We start from the raw sequence: 20,163 nt of genomic DNA, 5'->3' as shown, positions 1-20,163 counted from the left end.
AATACTAATAATTCCACAGAGTCGCATATTGGATCTAATCCTGCTTATTACTTATATTGCTAATATTAATTATCTCCTTCATACTGATAAAACTAATATATTCAAAAGACTTAATAACTAATGTTGCAGAATTACACAGATCAAAATGGTGTAGGGAACAAGGAAAAAAGCCGATCCCTCGGTACGTGAAATTTCATGTTTTTGATAAATTGATGTTCAGCAGTGTTTCCGAAATGAATTCAGATGTGCTTAATTTCAATACTTTCCAAATAAAATATCACTCTTCTATTTAATAGTCTCCTAATATATTTCTCCCCTATACCATCTTGATGTATGTATTTGATTTGTTAATCAAGATATAAATGTATAAAGCAGATTTCTAGGTCATAAACACCAACTTGATTCGTACCTATTGATCCTGGAAGACCTTGACCGTTGCGTTTCGCATTAATATCGAACATTTAATATTGTTATGAAAATATAAATACGGTAATTATTATCCTCTTAGTTTGTGCGCTGTTTTGCTCTTACTTTGTAGTTTAAGTCGGTTAGTTTAGTTTAATATTTTCACCTATAGGATCTAGTTTTTAGTAGTTTATCTTGTTTCAGGAACTCATGTGGACCTTAATTTAGGTAATTTTCTTGTAAATCATGATAGTTTAAATCTTCTTTGACGTTGTGTACTTGCTTCCTTAGCGTTCTCTTAAAATGATTGACTCTATCGGCAAAAACAATTTACAAACTTCTAGCCATTTCCAAATTATTCCAAAGGTTCATAAAAACGAATTTGTTTTTATGGTAAATGAAAATATGGACGCCTATAATGGTGATTTTTCATTTAGATCCTCCGTTTGCAAATAAAGTGCTCAATGTATATATAAATAGTAAATCCGAAGTCGTAAGTTCCAGAAAACAAATGAAAAAAAAATAGTACTCGTTAGTGATCTCTTTTTGATTTCCAGCAAGATTGTAGAAGCGAAAACTCTCTTGATATAGTCAATAAAGAAAATACATCACCCGGATTTTTCCATTTTGGCAACAACGAAATGCAAACAAATAAGTTCAATAAGCAAAAAAACTGCTTTTTGCACATGATATGAAGGCAACTACTTGTTATCTTTGGAATATTTTTGCTCTTTGGATTTTACAGCGTTACTGTGCTGCATATAAAATATTATATTCGTTAAATGAAATCGATGCCAGATTTATGATATTTGGTACTTATTAAATCAATTATTCAATATTGTTTATTTGGTCCTTACACTGCAGATTATTTGGAAAGCAGAAACTGATCAAAAAGGTAACCTTATTCAGTTTGACGACAAAACTAGGCAATATATATATTTTTTTAAGTTTTGATATTGTGGCTCTCGGAGCTTCACTGAATCATTACATGAAACATCATTGGCCAAGTTTTAAAATTAAAAAAAAAAAAAACTAAAATACTACAGTCTGTATATTTTGTAATTAAGTGCAATTAGATGTTACGTCTTTTACTTGAATTGGCGGATGTATATATTCATTCTTGCACTTTTTTTAAATATTTTGAGAATGTACTAGCCTAGAATAATTATAGTTTCAACTATGATTGGAACTATGGGATGGGTTAGAGTAAAACTAATTTGATTATAACACACCATCATACGAGTAAATAGAATTATTTAAAAGTTTTAATGAAAGAACTTGAAATAAATCAAGATGTTACAAGCCATTACTCCAATGCCCCAACTATTAATTTTCAAATTTAATTTTGTTTTTTCAAGTTTATTACAAGACATTCCAAAATTGACAAAATCTTTAGTTTTTGATTCTTTTGAAAATTCTTAATGCTTCAGTTTTTTTAAACTTACCTTTCAGACAATAAGTCATTTATGTCATTCATTCTACGTATATGTTCCAGATTTTCGGACTAATTATCATTTTCATTTTTCATGTCCAGGAATTGAATATAACTTTATCTTTTATATGTTTTCACATATTTTAAATATTTATAATTTTCTTGTAGACCAATGGAATCAATTTGTATCTTTTATTTTTAAGGAATTCCAAATCATTTTTTAATAAATTATCTTTTCTAGTCATTATTGATGTCTATCAAGCATTTAAAGTATTTTTAATTTTCTCCCGTCAATTTTTAGTTCTTCATTTTAAATTCTGTTTTGAGGTGAAATTTAAATAGAAAAGAGAAAAATGGCCTAATGATAGATTTTACATTAAATAAATTAAACCTTAGAAGAAAATAATTAAAGATAGTACAATCCGCAGCCTTAAAATGACGTATCGGAACACAACCTAGTGTTATCCTTAAGATTTGTTTGCTGTGGTTGACCAGCCTCGTCTTTGGTTGTTCAAATGGTCAGAGGAAGATGCACTTTTCACTCTGTGTTTAGTTATAAGTATAAACGTAAAATTGGTGGTAATAATTAAATAAATCGATTGGATATATAGCGACTTTCACGGTAAGCTTAGAGTTCGAGAATCACAATAACAATAATTTTCTTTTGTCCAAAAATATGGAAAACAGTTTTGTGAAATTTGCGGAACAAAATAACGAAATTTTAAGGCTCGATACACGATAGGAATTTTATAAAGATTTATCATTTATGAGAAAATCATATTAGTTTAAGCAAAATTAAATTAATCTTAATGAAATCGTATTAACGTATAACGAATGCCTTGCATTTGGTAGATTTAAGAATTATTCAAATAATAAAAAAAAAATTAAAGAAAAAGCAGGTGACGCAACAGATACAGTTTTAAAAAATTACATTTTTGACCCAGTGACCTAATAGAGGCGACGGATAAGTATTGGAATATAATTTTATTTAAGCTATTTTTGATACAGGGTGTTACAAAATTCTGTGCAAATATTTTAAGAGCGTATCGTTGGAAATAAAATAAGACTTATTTTTCCTAAAAACATGTGTCTTAAAATGCATCCCCTCAGAGCTAAAACCAGCGCAAATTGCTTAAAAAAATAAATTATTTGAAACACTGACTACAGCTATGTGTCAATTTTTTTGAAAATTTGTAAGTGCCCATTGTTTTGGGTCCTTTTGATATTTGTCGTCCCAAAAATGGTGTAAATCCAATTTTAGGGAAGGATTTAGAGGGGCGTACCCATTTGATGGCCCATATCTTCCACTAAGAAATTTGAAAATCTACATCTTATCATCTAATTAGCCATGAAAAAATCTAAAATTATCGTTTCTTGCATTTTTTCGGTGAAATTAATTTTATTTGACAAAAATTAAACCAGTCACAGAACACTTCGTTTTTTCTAATTTAATAGATTAATCGTGTTTAATAATGCTCCCCTTTGCTTTATCAGCGATTTTCTTGGCGACTCTTAATTATATCGAAAAAATGCAAGCGACAAAAATTGTAGATTTTTTCATGGCTAACTAGATGGTGTTCCTAGATCTTTACATTTCTTATAGAAAACGTTAGATATGGGCCATCAGAAGGGTAAGCTTCCCCGAATCCTACCCTAAATTCGGATTTACACCATTTTTTGAAGGGAAAATATCAAGAGGATCCAAAACAATGGGCAAATTTTTAGAAGAATTGATGCATAATTGTAGTTACGGTTCCAAATAATCGATTTTCTTCAAGCAATTTGCGAGGGCGGTACCTCTGAGGGTCGTAAAAATATTTATTAAAATGTCTTAAAATATTTACATCGAATTTTGAAACACTCTGTATGGTATTTAGATATTCCTTGAACTCATGTAGCCAGTAGAAAAACCAACAGATGAAATCGAAGATGGATGAGAATGCAAGCGTATATAAAACATTGTAAATTTGAATTTTTAGGGTTTTTTCAGTGTATATATAAGCTCCTTATTAAAGTTGTATAAACTATAAAGTTATTATAAACTATTATGCAGACAATATTGTCCCTATAATATTTAGCAAAATACACTATGTGTCATGCTCCTCTGATAAAAGATTTTTCATGCACAAACTACTTCAAAAACCAAAAATCCAATAAAGTATAGAAACAGTCATTCGTTATTAAGGAAAATGCACTATAAACTTTAAGAATGCATAATGAGACATAATCGATACACGTCGTAGTTTTTAATAAAATAACTTTATAATATTCATAAGAAAAATGACTTAAAAGAAGTAACCAACTTGTCCTTAACATAAGTGACGATTAAATACTGTTACTAGCTTCCCAAAATTGATCAACAAACAGTACAGTGAACAGAACAATTAGAAATGTAAATACCCCGATCTTGGACTTTGGGAGGAGATAACATCTGACCATAGTATTTGCAGGTTTCGAGTTACTCGATTTTGCATAGCAAATAAGTCAATTTCACGGAAACTATATACCTAATGTTATTAATTGCATCAATGGTAATAGTATATATATATATAGGCAATTCCCTTCTGTCGTTTCTATAAAGGCTATTCAGCTGGAAAAGGCATCCGGTTCCTGTAGCAGCAGGGGCAAGGGCAATAAGGGTCGGGCTATAGGGTATCGGAAACAATCTTGGAAAATTGGCAATAAAGCAGCAGAGCTAATTAGTGAGAGCTTGCAAATTTATAATTCCGTCGGACTCTATGGTTAATGCGCGATATAACCTAATACTCTCGAAACACAATTTCGCCCAGATTAGTTGTCGGATTTTCTAATTTCATTTCGAGATAACTTTTACAACTTATGAATAATAATAAATTTATGTGTATCTTTATAAAAGTAAATAATTAGGATAATATTATTACGGTAAAAAATAATTCATTATGTCACATTGTTATTATTAACTAATATACTGGCTGTATGTATACTCGATCTTTAAAATCTCTTGGTTTTATTATAAGAGCTACATCAGACTTCACTAGTATATCAAGTAGAATCATCTTATTTAATTCCCTAATAACATTGCGATTTCTTTATGTGGCTCCACTCTGGTATCCAAACTATACTGTTCACATTGTTAGACTTTAATTTGTTCAACGTAAATTTCTGAAAAATATCGCTTTTAAAACTGATGGAATTTATCCGGAACAAGGATACGATCAGCACTTGTTATTCAGCAGATTCAATATGCTTTCCCTTCATCAGGAAACCATTTGTTTGCTTTTTCTTTTCAAATTGTGTAATGGTCTTATTAACTGCCCGGAATTGCTAGCAGCTATACACTTTGTTGTGCCTTACATTAATACTAGAAGACAAAACATTTTCTACTTACAAACACATAGCACAAATTTAGCAAAGAAAGAGCCTTTATACAGAGCATGCTCTTAGTTTAACTTGGTCCGTTTGAGTCTGGATGTCGATCTTTTTAATATGTCTTCTCGTAATTTAAAAAAAATATTGTCAAATATTATCGTAAACCTATTTAGTTAATATACCTCTTATATATATTTTTTCTTTCTTCTTGAACATAGTTTATGATTACTTATTAGTTATATTTTTATATATGATTATTATTATTTTTCATGATATATGAATTGTTATTACTTATATTTTGATATATTGTCTTAGTGATTAGGATTAGATTCCTGTTAGACAATAAATAAATATATTTGAATTTTCCTAATTGATTATTTAAAATAAAATTGTTTTAGGTCGCTAATATTTTAATATAAAAAAAAACTTCTTTACATCCAACTAAAACGGCTACACGATGCTTAAGTGCCGGCTGCACAAATATTGCATTAAAACGAAACCAGTGTCTTGTCTCGACTCAAGGTAACAGGCTTGATTATCGACCTATACTCAGACCCGGGTAACAAACCAGGTAAATAAATCATTGTTGCTTGCTTGTATTCAGCCTATCGTTATTGGAGCATAGACGCACACAGAAATGTTTGATAGATACAACCTATACTTACTGCCTAAACAGTAAACATCTCATAAGAAAAGAACCGATTTGAAACACGTTGTTTCCACATGGTCAATGTAATTGGTGGGTTAGGTCACGAAACTCCCCGTGGCACTATTTTAGGATATCCCATTAATTTTAAAAAGTCTTCACTAAAGATAAAAACCTTTTAAAACAATATTAATAACTTAAAAATAAAGGTCATAATACGCGATACAACTTTGTCTAAGTCCAGTTTTGTATTTAGAATGTTTGTCGGATGGCGTGTTCAACTTTAAGGGTAGATAAGTAACACCTCTGATAACGAAAGCTACCCATTACGATTTTTTTCACCCCTTAGTTAATAAGCAAGAAGTTTGTTTATTATTGTATATACCATTGGACAGAGTACAGACCACAGAAATTTTAAGATCATAGGATGTTATGGATTCTTCTTAATTAAAAAAAATACATAATGCACAGTTGGATTCAAGTTATCATTTCATTGTAATCTTATTTCTTATGAAACTTTATATGCCGGTAATACCAACTTATACGCAGCTTTAAAAAAATTTGATGTTAATCCGTTAATTAGAAAAAATATTTAAAAAAACATTAACTTTATCAGATTTTTAAAGAAAAGAGGCTGATAAAATTTAAATAAAAAAAATTGCGCTATTAGAGGTTTTGATCTATCCACCGGCAAAGTTTGACACACCGTTGTATTTTTGTAAGAAACGCTGTATTTTCGGTTAAACGTAAAGGCTTTTAAAATCCTCCATGTTATCGGAAAAAAATCAGCCATTGCTGCAACAAAACCAAGGCTCTAAGAGCGCTTCTTTTTTAGTACCTACAGTAAACCTGATGAATTTTTTTTGTTTGCATGCTCGTTTACCATCTTTTTCTAAATTTCAACTGTGGTATTAATGAGATGTTACGAGAGAATGATGAAGATTATGTCCCATTATTATATTATATCATTTTTCCAAGACTAAAGGAAAAACTATTTTGTACTTATTCATATATTTAAAAAAAATTATCATTTCTAAATATTAAAGACCATAGTAAATTAAAATTTTTCAGTAAAATTAAAAGCCTTTAACCTGATGATCGCCTCTGCCTATTTCGATTGACCACATATATTGACATTAAGAGGCGATTTGTCAATAATTTACATTAAATTTTCAAAGCAATTTAATAAATGCAAAAATAGAAAAAATAATTATTTAAGGTAAAATGTATGAACTAAAAAGACTGGAGAGGCCCTACTCTTCTTAGTATGAATGAAGCCGTAGAGAACTGATGCTCGGTCAACGCCTAAGTTTTTTATTTTTTATTGAAAATTTATGACCGAGACTCTTCCGGACTGAAAAAAATGAACTTACTGGTGTCCTTTTTTTACGAATAATATTATTTACTAATAAAGAAAAACCAACAAATAATTAAAAATTAATCCTGAGCTAAAACCGATTTAGCCTAGCCGAAGATGTTAAAGATTATGAGCCTTTCTGGGCTGAAACAGTTATGTTTAACTTAAAGGAAGTATCCCAGATTCTAGATATCGCTAAGGTAAAACCGATCTAGCCCATCCTGAAAGCACCTAAAATTCTGATTCTTTTCGAGCCAAAACCGATCTTGATATATGGGTTGAGGGTATAGAGTAATCTTTGAACAGTCATTTGATCAGTTTATCAAACTTCTTGTTACAAATAATTTTGCAAGTGTGAAAGACCCAAATTAAATTAAAATGCAATTAAAAGGGATATATGATTCAAACCAACACGTCAATTTAGATATACAGGCGGACGTTTAATTTTTTATTTGACAAAGGTCTGTGAATCACCTCTTCATGTAGGACACATCATTGTAAGCAGTATTAAAATGTCTATGCAGCTGTGCCAAAAAAAATTAAATTGATTAACGTACCAGCGAAAGTGACCAAAAATTTAATAGATATTTTATCGACCTCAATTTTTTGAATTCTTATCCAACCAAACCAAGAATGACTGAAAAAACAAAATCGGTTGACGTATAGGAGAATAGCAAGCACAAATGTGTGACATTTTATCAACTTTAGCAGGTCAAATAATTGCCTTATAATGTCACACATTATTTTAAATGGAAAACAATTTTCCATCTTACTTCGTCAAAAAAATTGAAAGTTGAAGCGATTTACCAGTAAAAATGTATCGTAATAAACAGTTCATCGAGTCCAAATATTTTTTTTATTATTGTACCTAACAGCTATAAAAATAACACTGCAGTAAAAATCAGTTGATTATTATTGTTTAATTCAGCAAGGCAAATAAATTAAAATGGTGTGTACATAGCGGAAAAAATAGAAATTATTTTTCTTTTTAGCGCTCTTAGAACCGTCGGTTCATTCAATGACAGACATCCAGACAAGAACGTAGACCACAAATATGTACTAGAATTGGTAAGGAAGTTGGAGGAAACGGGATCTGTTTGCAATAAAAAGTGTACTGAGGAAAAAGTTGTTAATGAAGGTTGCCAAATTGGGGTACAGGGACCATTTGCAATGAATCCAACATTATCTATCCCCAAAATCGCAGAGCTAAATAATATTTCGATAGGTTCTGTAGACAAAATTTTGAAAAAAAATTTGTCAATCTTTCAACAACTAAGAGAAGACGATTTTGAATTGAATTTTGCGAACTGATGTGCTAGCGAATTGACGATTCATTTAGTAAAGAACATCTGCTTCAGTGACGAGTCAACTTTTTTTCTAAATGGATTGGTAAGTCGGCAAAACACTGCAGATACTGTGATTATCAAAATCCATACCTTTTTCGAGAAGATCATACTCATACAATTAATGAATAAGCAGGAATTTATGGTAACAAAATCATGGAGCCATTTTTTTTGGAAGAAAATTTAACTGGAGAAATTTGTTGAGACCTTTTCAAAAATACGAGGATGTAAATTGGCAGGTGTGGTGCAATTGAATGATGCAAGGTCGCCAGACTTAACACCACTAGATTTTTTCCTTTGGGGGTATTTAACAATCAAGGTTTTTAAAACCCCATGTGCCCAAATATTAATAATTTACAGAATCGAATTGCCGCGAATGTAGATATATTAGCGGACAAACACTTGCCAATGTTCATGAGGAATTTCAAAACAGACTTTATTATTGTCGCGCGAATAACGGAGCACGTTTTGAGCTTTTAATAAAATAAATTCTGTGAACTGATTAAATTGTTTATTTTAACACCTTTTTACACCCTTACTGTTTATAAGTTTATAAACTTACCTGTTGTATACACCTTTGGGTGGTTGATTGCATGCCCTTTAAAATGATGTATCCCACTATAGTATACCTATTTGACATACCAAAGTATGATGTCGGTAAATTAGTATTTTTTTTTAAAGTTATTAGGGGAGGTTCGTTTTGAAATGAAAGCACTGTATGTATTTAGGAGATCTTGAATGATGAAAATTAAGGCGTGGTCCAAAAAAAATACGTTTGTCTCTAGTCACGTTTTTCACTTAATAGAACTAGAACCGCCACTGGTGAATGATGCAAAGCCGGAGATTTTTATTTTTCGATTTTATATGGCGTTTTGAACAAATTTTAACTGACTATAATATTTAAAGATAATGGACGTAAGAGAAAAGTCATTAAAAAACAATTAATTTTCGTTAAAATAAACTTGCGTGCAACAAACTTGACCCCGCCGTGACTCATCGTTTTTCTTAGAACTGGAAACCAGATATTATGCTGTAAAAAAACTAATAGGAAGCTACACTAAACTTCTTTTCAAGTCTGTTAATAATTGATGACTCTTAATAAAGCTCCGTTGGAGGTATAACAATATACTGTTACATGAACTCCTCAAAGCAAAAATAAAGCTTTGCATGAAACGCCCTTTAACTATATTAAAAAGATTTATAAAATAGCTTAATTTCTTATTACAAGCATCTAATAAAATTGATTTTTTGTCAAATGAAAAACTTAACGTCTAAATATTTAACTCAAAATCAATTTGTTTTCGATTTTTTTTTAGAAACTTACTATGAAATTAATTTCGCCGACAAAGTTTGCATTACCCTAAGCAATATTCATTTAAAAGATTCAGTAATTCCAGTAGCGTAAAATAGGGACATCTCTTCTTAATAAACCCTCTTTTTTATCTGTTACTTCGGAAATGCTAGGGACAGCTGCACAAAATTATCGCAATGCACGCAATCAGCAAGGGAGCCACGTCCTGTGATACTCTCAGACGGAAATTACGAAATTATAAGGGTTCACAGTAGGGCTAGAGAACCCTAAAAATACTAGATTCTTTGAAACCTTTCGTAAAAAGTAACCAAGAAATATTTATTATATGATTGGTATATTTAAAATGCAACTGAAGTTGGCAGGCAAAAGTGAGTAGCTAACATGTTTTCAAACGACCAGTGTCATGACAAATCGATTTTATGAAAACCAAAATCGATATATTTTTTTTGATTTTTGAGTTTTGTGCTTTTCACTTCATATGCCTTAATTAACTGAATTCTTATAAGAAAATTTTACATATCTTACCGAGCATAGAAACTAAAAGGTTATTTCTAATAAAAAAGTTCATCTTACATGGAACTCAATTCCATTTGTTATAATTTAAACCTGTATCTCAATATAGCACAATCAAAAAGTCATCTCATTTTGCGGTTACCAAAACAAAGTGTCATTTATTTAAAAATTGTAAGTAGGTCAGTTTTTTCAAAATAATGTGCAAGAACTGCGAATATATTTGATATTTCTACGTGTTGTAGCAAATATGTTTCGGTGAGATAGCGCACTATCTATTTTGTGCGCCCAGTACGATAATTACTAAAAAATACCTATTATAATAAATAAATAACACGAGGACAATTTTTTTTTAGTTTTAATGTTTTACATGATAAGAGAATGGTGGAATGCCGTAAGCTATATTCGTCAAGAAGTATAGAAGGCAGTTACTTTTAAATAGTTGAAATTTATCCGGTATTTATATGTTATTTTATGTCAAAGCTTATGACTGATCTTCCACTTTAAGACTAGAGCAATTACTTTCGAGGTAACTCAAAGCATTGGAAAAAAGAAACTCGATATTGGCGGCATTGGCGACCTCGAAAATGTTTTTGCTACTCAATTACTGTTGACGAATCCTATCTGATAGTATTTTCACCAATAAGACGGGGAAGGAGTCAATAATCAATTGATATTAGCATAATGGTTTATGACATATTTACAAACTTGAACATGTCAAATTAAAAAGTCAAGTTGGAAGGACGATAACGTTAGCAGTTCAAATTTTGTTATATACACTAAAAGATTAACTGCTGAGCTGAATAACTAATTTTTGGTAACAAGTAAGTCGTAAATTTTTTTTTGTTTTAATTTAATTTACAGCCAAAAATTATAAATGTCGCTATTTAAGTAAATATCAATTTAGTAGGTACATAGTATCTGATACGCTCAATTTAGAATAAGAAGAAAATAAATTTATACGTAGCTAGAAGAAATATAAACTTTAGCCTTTAACGATCCCCTTCGTTATATTTAATTCAATATAAGTCCAATAATCCTTAAAAATAATAATAATAATAATAATAATAATAATAATAAATGTCTTTTATTCAAAATTTACAGATGTAGTTGACAATAATAATATTCTATAATTAAGTACCCGAGAAGCAGGGCGCAGTCTAGCTAAGACAGCTACTCTACTGAACCCTACTCAACGGTCATAAACTTAAGCTAAATATAAAAGATTGACAAAAATAAAATAAATAATTAAAGGCCTAAATTACGGGTTGAAGGTTAAATGTAAAAGATATTTCTTAAACTTTGATTTAAATGACTTCTGATCTAAAGTTGACAATTCAGTTGGTAGGTTATTGTAGAGTTTAATGGCATTGTACGTAAAAGAACGTTGAAACATTGCAGTCGAATGACGAGGAAGTGTCATCCTCTCCGGAAATCGGATCACTCTTGTGTGAACGTTTAAACGATTACGAAAACGAACAAATTTATTCCGTAAAGTGGAGGGAAGGGAGGGGTTTAATAAAACTTTAAACAAAAAATTACCTAAGTGTAACTCTCTGCGCCTGTCCATCCTCAACCAGTTAAGCTCTTTAAATGTGTGTGAAATGTGATCGTATTTTCGTAATCCAAATATTAGCCGTGAGCAAGCATTTTGAACTTTCTGAATACGATTTTTATCTGCAATGTCTAAGCAAGGACCATGAATAAAATCACAGTAGCTGAAGTTGGACAGGACCAGAGACTCACAAAGCATTTTTCTCAAATGAAAACTAAGAACCTGACGACTATTATACAAAATTTTCAGTGATAAAAATGACTTCTGAATTAACAATTTAACATATTCACGAAACCTCAACTCAGTATCCAGAACAATGCCTAAATTTTTTGCACGATCCATCTTGGGAAGAGGAACATCATTTAATAAGATATTTAAATTATTTTAAAGAAAATCTTTATTAGGTCCAAAAATCATAACATTTGATTTAAGAGGGTTAAGTTTTAGATTATGGCAAGAAGAAAGCTGGTTAAGTAAATTCAGGTCATGGTTTATTAAAGAAGATGCATGCAAATAATCCTGATGATTGAAGTGAAGATAAACCTGGGTATCATCGGCAAAAGCTCTCAGTTTACAGTACTTTAATGATGTAAGTATATCTGAGGTGTAGATTATGAACAATAATGGTCCTAGGATTGACCCTTGAGGTACGCCTGATAAAATTCTAGCTTTTTCGGAAAATGAATTATTTGAAAATATTTTTTGAAATCTGTTATGAAGATATGATTTAATCAACATTACCGAACCATCGAGAAGTCCATAAAACTTCAGTTTCGCCAATAAAAGTTCGTGATTGATCGTGTCAAACGCTTTCGAAAAGTCTAACAGAATCAAAGCAGTAGACAACTTTTTATCTATTGACGTTATTATGTCGTCAGTAACTCCAATTAGGGCAACATCAGTACTCAAATCCTTTCTAAAGCCACACTGAGTCTCCGGGATAATTTTATTCACACCGCAGTACTCAATCAACTGATTATACAGAACCCTTTCGAAAACCTTTGACAAAGCCGGTAATATACTAATTATTCTCAGATCACCATAGTTCGTTGGATTTTTCACTTTCGGAAGTGGCTTACCTATTGATAATTTCCACTGATCAGGAAAATAACTTTGTTCTATACAACAATTGATTATGTGTGTAATGTAAACATCTAAGAAGGGACTGCAATATTTAAGTAATTTGGCACTAATTCCATCTACCCCCGAAGCATTTGTTTTTATACCATTTAGTATTTTATTAATTTGAGAAACACTAGCTAAATTAAAATTAAACTGAATATTGTCGTTGAAAATATTTTGATTGTAAAAATTAATTTTAGAAGAACAGTCTGACGTATTCTGCAAAAATTCACTGAAAAATGAGTTTATATCTTCAGGATTAAGTAAATAATCCGGAATATTCAAATCATTATTTGAACAAACATTAAAAGATTTAAGAGTCCTCCAGGTTTTTTTAATATTTTTTTCAGCGCATATATTAGATAAATATAGTTTTTTTTCCCTTCGTACCATAGACAACAGTAATTTATTTTATAAGGATAATAAATTGTTTTTTAGATCAACTTGGGTGTTGTGCTGATTTTTTCAACCTGTTAAAATTTTATAGTTTTAAAAGCTAACAGCTTTGATTTCTAAATTAGAAACGTATTTTATAAGTTATATATTATTAATAATAGTAATATTAAAAATGAGCTAAAAGTTAGATTTCTGCGTCCGGCTGTTGATAAAGAGAAAAAACGAGATTTAATCCAGCTCTAGGCAACGGCAATATTAAATTATACTTACTGTATTACTGTATTGCAACTATGCTATAAGTTTATATTTAAACATGGCTTAAGGTTTCATTAAATTAATGAAATCATATTCAATCTAAGTCAAACCTTTGGAACCAAAGTTTCATTTAAAGATTCTTTACATAGACCATAAATTACTCGTACTTGTCAAATTTCCAATAATCCTAAAAAACAGTAATTTATTTTATAAGGTATAATAAGTTGTTTTTTTAGATAAACTTGGGTGTTGTGTTGATTTTTTCAACTTGTTAAAATTTGAAAGTTTTAAAAGCTAATAGCTTTGTTTTCTTAATTCGAAACGTATTTTATAAGTTATACAGGGTGTCCGGAAAAAGGAGGCCAATCCGCCGGCCACATATAGGGTGGACCAAAATAATGCGACTTTCGTTATGTCATTTTTTAGATGGGCGCTCGGTATTCAATATACAGGGCGTCAAAGTGATAAATATAGAATCGTTTTTTTTTAAATAAGTCGAGTGTTTCATAAGATATTAAATTAAAATTTGGTATGAGGGGGTTTTTTGGAACGAGAAATTGAAATCCGTTCCGTAAAAAAAGTATTCCTAGTAAATGTCGGCCTGAGAATCCGTTTATTAGATATCTTAATTTTAAAATCTAGATACTTCTTTCTAAACAAATCGGCTGACCTCCCGGATCCAGTAATTTTTTACGTACTGTCAAAGTAACACATTTAAATGCTTCTGACGCTCTTTACAAGCTTCTCAATGACTCCTAAGATAAGTCTACGTTTTTTAATTACATATTTGTATTTGGCGTGTTTTCTTACAACTTATAAAACCATAATGGCTCATAGACCAAGAAATGTACCCTTTTCCGAAATTGCGGATATGTTTTTAATGTTTGGCAAGTTTTAAATATTATTGTAAACGGTAAATACCTGTCAATTCTTAACTCGGAAAATTTGACTCCAATGCTAGTTTAGCCGCTAGACGCTATACCCAGACATTCCCAAACCGATTTCATCCCAAAAGAAAATATTTTTTAAATTTGATTAACTGTCTAAGGGAGACTGGAAGTTTCAGCGAAAGACGGAAGGGTAATTGCGGCGGATGTCGTGCGATGCAATCAGGGCAAGGGGAAGACATTTTAAGAATTGTCGAAGAATCACCAAACATTAGTACTAAGGTTTTGGCTGAACGGGTGAGAAATATTAGGAAAACCGAGACACATCATATTTTATGGAGTCAACAACTTTATCCAATTCATCTTCAAAAAGTACAGGGTCTTTTACACGACGCTCCTGAGGCAAGACTTGCCTTTTGTAGATGGTTATGTGAAATGAATAATAGAAATGTGGATTTTATAAGTGCGATTCTATTTACTGACGAGGCCACGTTCACGAGAAACGGCATGACAAATATCCATAACGCACACATATTGGCTGAAGAGAATCCTAGGACCATAGTTGAGACACATCATCAAGTGGGCAGGTGTTGTGGTTAACTTTCTTTTAGGATCTGACCAGTAGGATTTTACCAGGTAATTTGACCTGGTGAATTATTTCTGTTGTTTCTACAAGAAATACTGCCCGATTTGCTTGATGATTTACCTCTAAATTTAAGACAAAATCTTTAGTTTCAACTCGATGGTGCTCTGGCTCATTTTGCCATAAATGTTAGGAACTATTTACATCAAGTATTTTCTAATCGCTGGATTGGTAGGCGTCGAGATGCTCCTGTTCCGTGGCCACCTCATTCGCCCGACCTTACACCTTTGGATTTTTCTGGGGATCTATGAAAGATTTTGTGTATATGGTTCCGATTTTAAACGAGGATTATTTAAGGGAAAGAATCCTTGCAGCTGGAGAGTATTTCAGGTTGAAACCAAATATTTTTGAAAGCCTTAGATTTTCATTAATAAAGAGGGCTCGTATGTGTATACAAACAAATGGTCACGTTGAACAAATAATTTAGGGTGAATATTTTATGATTTTATTATAATAAGTAATTTAGCATTAATTTAGAAAAAATAATTTACGTTTATTTAGTTAACTTGTTAAAATATATCTAGATTTTAAAATTAAGATAGCTAATAAACGGATTCTCAAAACGACATTTACTAAGAATACTTTTTTTACAAGAAAAGATTGGATAATTAGAATTTTTTACTAGAACTTTATTATACAGGTGTACAAAAAAGTTTTGGCATTTTTAACACATGCAATATACCGCAGATGGCGCCCTCTGCGAGGTATAGCAAATCCGTGAACGGATTTCAATTTCTCGTTTCAAAAAACCGCCTCACACCAAATTTCAATTTAATATCTTATGAAACATTCGCCTTATTAAAAAAAAACGATTTTATATTTCTCATTTTGACGCCCTGTATATTGAATACCGAGCGCCCAATTAAAAAATGGCATAACGAAAGTCGCATTATTTTGGTCTACCCTATATGTGGCCGGCGGATTGGCCTCCTTTTTCCGGACACCCTGTATATTAATAGTAATAATAATATTAAAAACGAGCTAAAAGTTAAATTTAGCGTCCGGCTGTTGATAAAGAGAAAAAAACGAGATTGAATTCAGCTCTAGGCAACAGTAATATTAAATTATACTTACTGTATTACTGTATTGCAATTATGCTTAAGTTTATATTTAAAAATGGCTTAAGGTTTCATTAAATTAATGAAATCATATTCAATCTAAGTCAAACCTTTGGAACCAGAGTTTCATTTAAAGATTCTTTATATAGACCATAAATTACTCGTACTTGTCAAGCTTCGTCAATTAGATTTTTAATTACAGTACCATATTAAGCATGAAAAGTATACAGCCATGCAATTAAATTTATGAGGACTTCGTGTTGGACTAAGGTTATTTTATATATTCACTAATGTCTCTTACCTAAGCTATTTTTATGCAATTATAATAATAGTGGTTGGCATATTATGAACGAGGTGGCTACAACTGCATATGTGTATTATATTCTACAATATATGTTATTGAACTCCCAACTCGAAAACTCAAAAATAAGAACCGAGTATAGTTAAGACAAGAGGAATATGACCATTTAAGGTTTTATTCAAAGAAATGTTGCCGAAATCGATTTTGATGCGACCATGTGGGTTAATTTCAGTAACTAATGACATTAAGTAGTATATAAAATTTAACTTATAGAGCTTACATACACGGTCGGATAAAATATGGAAAATCCTATATAGAACAAATTTACCAAGTTTAGGAAAAATATTTAAATAATAAACTTTAGCCACGACCTGAAAAAGCTGTTATTAACATTAGGCAAGGTTGGTGGATTTAATATTATACATTCTTGTTTTCTGTTTAATAAGTAACACCTAATTCAGAAAAAGGTACATTATTTATAACAAGTCCTAACAAGCTTTCCAATAAGATGAAAAATTTCTTTAAAAGAGCAAGTATAAACAGCTATTATCATTTTACTCCATGTCGGTACTTAATCCCAACAAGACGCTAAGCGACAATGCCAATTTATTATCAATCTCAGTATTAATTGGTTTTAAGTAACATTTTAAACGATAAAATAGCGTCTGTTTAATATGAAACTTCACAAGAATTGAATGGAGGCTTCATTGATGTAGGGTAGGGTGGGGCTAGTTGAGCCGGATTTGGAAAAATGAAAGGTCATGTTGTTATTATTTAATATAAATAATTAAACATTCTAGGGATTATTGATGTATATATTTGTTTTTAAAAAGCAATTAATAAGTTTTACGAAATATTGTTTTATTTAGGTAAAAATGACTGCAATATGGCTGGGTACAGTTGACTCAACTTACCCCACATATGGGGCAACTTGAACCGACACATGGGGCTAGTTGAACCACACAAACTAAACTAAGATAATGGCTGGTTAAGTCAGTTTTATACTAATATCCGTCATGTAAGTATATAATTTTTTATACTAATACCCGGAGTGCACCTTAAATAAGCCCATTTTTTGTAACTGGAACACTGTATCCATTCTTCATCCGGAACACTATCTGTAAATGCTGCTAGGCACATCAGACATAAATATTCATCATCTTCAGACTCAGATGATGGCAATGGGGAAAAAGATTTCCTATTTATTTTATGCTATTTTATGTTCTTGGAAAACTTGTTTTCTTTTTCTCGAGCAACGGCTCCTAGAGTCTTTCCATCGTCTGAATGTGAAGAAGTAATATTGGACCGTCGTTCTTTAGTTTTCAATAGTGTATTAACTGAGTAGGACACATTATGTATATATATATGTATATTTGTTAAAATAGCTTTTTTAGTAGCTTCTTTCTTCTTTTTATCTACTTTACCAGAACTTTTCATATTTCTTTTGCTTTGTTCTCCAGTGCTTCTTTTTCTGGCGTGTCTCTCAAAATCGCGCAAGCTCTCTTCTTTCTCTGGTTTTGTGTTTTTCTTGGTCCTGCCTTAGGCAAAGGCCGCAAGCTTTCAGGTGAAAAAGCTCCAGTAGATGTAGATGGTATGCCGTTGTCATCAGATGTTTCTGGAGCTATGGTTTGGGAAGTGCTGGCAGAAATGCTGTTATTTTCTGTCGACGGCGGCTGAGATATAGATTCGGGAACTGGACAATGAGTCACATATGATGGCGCGAAATCTGTATCAGAAAATATATCACGATTATAAGGATATATACCCGTTTTTGAAAATCCATTTATTATATTGGAACTTGTAGCTCCTAATGGCAAAGCTGTGGCAACAATTTTTGGTATTTCGTATATGCTAATTGTCTGTCCGGGGTTGTTACGAAGCCATGCATCCTGGGCAGAAGCCAAATACTTCTTGAAAGGCTCGAAGACTGACACGTCCGGTGGTTGAAGTTTGTGGGTGCAGTGTGGTGGGAATGAAAGCATTACCACTTCGTTGTTCTTTGCATATTCTACGGTCTCAATTGATAAATGTGATGAATGATTGTCCAGTAAAACTAAAACAGGAGACTGTTTAGTAGGGCTTGTATGTTTAACGAAATGCTTCATAAAATCATAAAATTCTAAATCAGTCACCCAACCACTTGCATTTCCTGCACCGATGCATTCTGGAGGACCGTTTGAAATAAAATAGGGTTTAAATTTTTTTCTGGGAAAGACAAACATGGGTGGTATTGTATTCCCTATTGCTGATACGGCGGTAATTAGGGTTACATTAGTTTCACGATGTCCTGAAGTAACAGCACCTATGTTTCTTTTTCCCTTCGCTGCTACTATTTTTGAAGGTTTTGTTACTGTAGACACGCCCGTTTCGTTTGTGTTCCAAATTCTTGATGGCGAAAATTTATACTTGTCCATAACGTTGGCAAGTTTTTCGAAAAACATATTAACATTATTTTTTATTGAACGAGATTGCTCAACCTAAGCTTGTCGATTCTGGTTTTCTTACTGAGAGCTGAGGGTTTCTCTTTAAATAAGCCGTCAACCAGTCCTTTCCTGCCATTTAATTTATCTTTCAAGGTTCAGGAACATTTAAGTTATATTTTGTTGCACATTCGAAGGCTAGACGTCTAACATGAATTGGCGATAGACTATAAAAAATGGATGCCAATTTCTTCTTGCTCTAAAGAAAAAACTTAACGAGATGCAACATATCCCATTGTTACTTCGTCTGGTCCATCTCCACTCTTTAATTTTTTTATATATCGGCCCAGTGTCGTTCGATCAATTCCAAATTCAGTTGCTGCGGTTCTAATACTTTTTCCCTCATTTTCAACTGCTTTTGCTGCATTAAATAGCTGCTCTTTTGTTGCCTCTCCACGTGCGGTCGTCCTCTTGTAAGTACGCATCTGAAAATAAAACAGGAAAAATAGCAAAAATATTATTGTATATATAAAATAAAACAAATACATGAAAGGGGGTTAGTTGAGCCATGTCTCAACTTGCCCCGTTAATTTTGGATCAACTAACCCCACACACGTTTTTGGAATTCAACACATAATAAAAAATGTATTTAGAACTGTTATTTTTTAACTAAATATTATTAAAATAACACGGTTATGAACAAATATTGTACTTACTTTGAAGTCCACAACTTTTAAATAACGAAGTAGGACCAAAAACACATTCAATATCGATTTTTTACTTTCGCGTGCAAAAATAGAAAATTGATGATACCTCCGCTTAAACTGCTGGCGATCAACTAAATTCATAAGATAAACTAATACGGCCGGTCTACGTAGCTTCGTGTTCACTCGGATTCCTTAAAAAGTGTTAGGTTTTTGTCATATGGTGCGTGGATCAACTAGTCCCGTGGCTCAACTAGCCCCGCCCTACACTACCGAGGAAATGATCAATTATCGTTAAAAATAAACACTGTACAAACGACTGCGACAAGAATATAGCTTCCGAAATCTAACTGTAATTATTCATAATTTATCTATTTTTTAATGAGCTGGATTTATAGAATACTAAAAATCTCATTTACTTTACCATAAGAGAAAAAAGAGAAGTAATACTTTTTCAGTTAACTCAAAA

General features: G+C 31.6%; 1 protein-coding gene and 1 long non-coding RNA gene across 3 annotated transcripts in view; one reads left to right on the top strand and one right to left on the bottom strand.

Annotated features, from left to right (window-relative positions):
- The window catches only part of LOC126749132 (plexin-B), a 559,001-nt gene that overhangs the window by 56,437 nt on the left and 482,401 nt on the right, over nt 1-20,163 (bottom strand). The gene's annotated exons all lie outside the window — the stretch shown is intronic.
- Nucleotides 425-8,931, top strand: LOC126749134 (uncharacterized). The gene is made up of 3 exons (XR_007664904.1): nt 425-633; nt 5,584-5,756; nt 8,181-8,931. It is a non-coding gene; the product is annotated as an uncharacterized LOC126749134 (long non-coding RNA).

The sequence above is a fragment of the Anthonomus grandis genome, chromosome 22 (assembly GCF_022605725.1).
Source record: "Anthonomus grandis grandis chromosome 22, icAntGran1.3, whole genome shotgun sequence".
NCBI classification, from domain to species: domain Eukaryota; kingdom Metazoa; phylum Arthropoda; class Insecta; order Coleoptera; family Curculionidae; genus Anthonomus; species Anthonomus grandis.
The sequence above is the reverse complement of the archived record's forward strand: the minus strand, read 5'-3'. Positions and strand labels throughout refer to the sequence as shown.